Here is a 3,422-nt window from a genome sequence, read left to right on the forward strand (position 1 = left end):
TCCAGGGCTGCATTGAGCACATCAGAACAACTTAATTGAATATCAATGAATCTTTACAGACTAAGAAGGATAGGGAGCCTGGGAAGTGTGATGTAGACTTGCTGTATTGAGAAGAGGGGAGCACTGATTTGAATTTGTGGGAAGTGAAATTTTCTTTGGGTTTTACAAACCAAGTTTAGGTTTCTTCGATCTGAAATCCTTGACAGCCCTGCTAGTGGCTTATTGAACATGTCATGTGGTGTGGGTAGGACACGGGCAAGTGTGTGAGTCTGTGTTCAGGGGTCCCCGGGCCCTCAGTGACTGCAGGAGCAAGAACTGGCCACAAGTTAGCCAGAAGGGTCACCTCTCCTTGTGCAAGTCAGCCTCAGGTTCCCAGGCAGTGCAAGCCAACTGAGCTTACTTGGTCAGTGGGGAACCCAACCAATAGGTCTTCACTGTCCTAGCAGAGCTGCCATTTGCAATTGGGTGAGCACAGATCTTTGACTTTGTGTCCCACCAGGAACTCCACTGAATCAAACTAAACTAAGCCAAACTGAACCAAACTAAACCGCTGGACTAAACAAGCAACAAACAAATCATTTCAGGTGCAAAATAAATGCTAGATAATGGGAATCAGGAGCATAGATCTTTTGCAAAAGGGAAGGGGACTAAGATGAGGGGAGGGGGAAGGAGATATAAAAAGAATTCAGGTATATCATGTACATGTACCAAGTCCCCATGATGAACGTAATCATTATACACTGCAAACTGGAGTAATGAACATTAACAAAACCCATGGAGTTAGAGGTAGTTGGGTTGATATTTCGAGTTCCTTGGGCTGTTCAGTTGCTCTCTGAATTCTGCCTAGGATAAGGGCTTCATTTTCTTCCTCTTTCCCTGGCCTGATTTCTCTTGTACTACTAGGCATTCAAAGGTGCTGTGAAGATACCACAGAACCATGCAGTGTCACTAGTGGAAATAGTTCAGGAGTAATGGGACAAAACAAACAGTCTACATATGGGTCCCAGTATGTCAAAGTTTATTATGCATTAGGGTGTTGTTTCTGATCTGGAAAAAAATATTTTTTCCATAAAGGCAATGGAATTGGATGACTGTTTACTGCAGGCAGTTATTAATAAAGGTGGTTCTCACAGCATACCCCTAAACAAGTGCTGATTGTTTATAGAGTTTAATGTATGGCATTTTGAAAATAAGATAGATACAGAAGTTTGTATACACATGGATGAATATCTTCAATATTTTGAGAGGTTTTAAAAGTCAATTGCAGGGCTGGTTGTGGTGGCACATGTCTGTAATCTCAGCACTTGGGAGGCTGAGGCAAGAGGATTGCCATAAGTTCGAGGCCAGTCTGGGCTACATAGTGAGTTCAGGACAACCTGAACTACATAGCGAGACCCTATTTCAAAAAAAGGAAAAAAGGCGGCCCAACTGAAGGGAGCCCGGCTGCAGTGAGGGGCGAGGAAAAGTCGGGGTTGAATCCCTGCTGCGCCGGGTCCACTGTCCCTGAAGAAATGAGTGGTGGCTTGGCTCTAAGTAAGAGCACAGTGTATGTGTCCAACTGGCCCTTCTCCCCGACAAATAACGACTTAGACCGGAGATTTTCCAAGTATGGCAAAGCTGTAAAGGTTACTATAATGAAAGACAAAGATACGAGGAAGAGTAAAGGGGTTGCATTTCTATTATTCTTGGATAAAGACTGCACAAAACTGCACCAGAACCATAAATAACAAACAGTTGTTTGGTAGAGTGATAAAGGCAAGCATTGCTATTGACAACAGGAGAGCAGCTGAATTCATCCGAAGGCGAAACTGCTTTGATAAATCAAAGTGCTATGAATGTGGGCAAAGTGGACACTTAAGTTATGCCTGTCCAAAAAACATGCTCGGAGAACGTGAGCCTCCAAAGAAGAAAGAAAAAAAGAAGAAAAAGAAAATTGCCGAACCGGAAGAAATTGAGGATGTAGCAGAAAGTGAAGACGAAGGGGAAGACCCGGCTCTCGACAGTCTCAGCCAAGCCATCGCCTCCCAGCAAGCCAAGACTGAAGAACAGAACCAGTGGAACCCAGTGCAGGGGGCCCCTCAATGTCAGAGGATTCACAGTGCCTGAGGATAAAGAAGAGCACATACTTCAGTGATGAGGAAGAATTTAGTGATTAGAGTTGTATAATACAAATGTCAGGAAAATAAAAAACATCCGCAGTACAAATTATTTGCATATAAGGACACTTGGGACCAAATAGTAATTTTTTACCATAAAACAGTGCTTGGAAGATGAAAAATAATTTTTTTAAATTATCGTGTTTTGAGCTAGGTGTGGTGACATACTCCTGTAATCCTAGCACTCTGGGAGGCTGAGGCAGGAGGACTGCAGGTTCAAGCCCAGCCTGGGCAACTTAGCTAGTGAGCCAGACCCTGCCTCAAAATAAAAGATAATTTTAAAAGTTACACTGAAGATATAGCTCAGTGTGAAGGCCTTGGATTCAATTCCCCATATAGAAAAAAGATCATATTTCTATCTTGCTTTGGTATACTGTAGACTTAACATCTCTAATCCAAAAATCCAGAATGCTCAAGTGGAAAATTTCACACCATGTAACTGTGATTCACAGGCAACATGAAAATTACTGTATCCAGTTGCCTTCAGGTTATGTATGGAAGGCACTTATGAAGCATAAGTGAAATTCATGCTTAGGCTGAGGTTCCATCCAAAACATATCACGTTCTGTATATGTACATATTCCAAAATACTTCTGGTACCAATCTTTTTGTTTGTTTGATTATGAGACAGGGTCTTCCTATATAGTTCAGGCTGGCCTTGAACTCGCTATGTAGTAACCCAGGGTAGCCTCAAATTTAAGGCAATCCTCCTGCTTCAGCCTCCAAAGTGCTGGGATTAGAAGGAGAGTACTACTGCACTTGACTGGTCCCAAGTATTTGGGATAAGGGATACTCTGCCTGTACTAAAACTCATGATTTGTTAGTAATAATAAAACTTGAAAAGAACAAATTTTAATAAAAACAAAACAAATACTACAAAGGTAATGCTATTTTTATCCCATAAAAAGGTAGGTATTAAAATTTGAAAACCTTACTATAAATGCTTTATCATGTCTCACTGGTTTATAAGTACTTCTGAAATAAATTCAATCTTCAAAACAAAAACTTCACATGAACAGAAAACATAAGGGGTTTAATAGTACTGTTAATAAATTTCAAAAAGATGTTGTCTTTAAATATGGGTGCCTCATCATCTTCTTTCAGCTTTCTCCCAGTCTACATGTTTGTAAGTTATAAATATCTATAAAATAGCCAGCGTGGGGGTGCACACCTGTGATCCCAGCACTGGGAGGCTGAGACAGGAGGGTGCCATGAATTCCAGGCCAGCTTGGCCTACACATAGAGTTCAAGGCCAGCCTGAATTAC

General features: G+C 41.5%; 1 pseudogene; it reads left to right on the top strand.

The window, feature by feature from the left end:
- Positions 1–1,511: 1,511 nt before the first annotated feature.
- On the top strand, positions 1,512–2,156 carry LOC106008603 (zinc finger CCHC-type and RNA-binding motif-containing protein 1 pseudogene; annotated as a pseudogene).
- The last annotated feature ends 1,266 nt before the right edge of the window (positions 2,157–3,422 follow it).

The sequence above is a fragment of the Heterocephalus glaber genome, unplaced genomic scaffold (genome assembly GCF_053883595.1).
Source record: "Heterocephalus glaber isolate CG9 unplaced genomic scaffold, H.glaber_assembly_v1.0 deba00001066, whole genome shotgun sequence".
Classification (NCBI taxonomy): Eukaryota; Metazoa; Chordata; class Mammalia; order Rodentia; family Bathyergidae; genus Heterocephalus; species Heterocephalus glaber.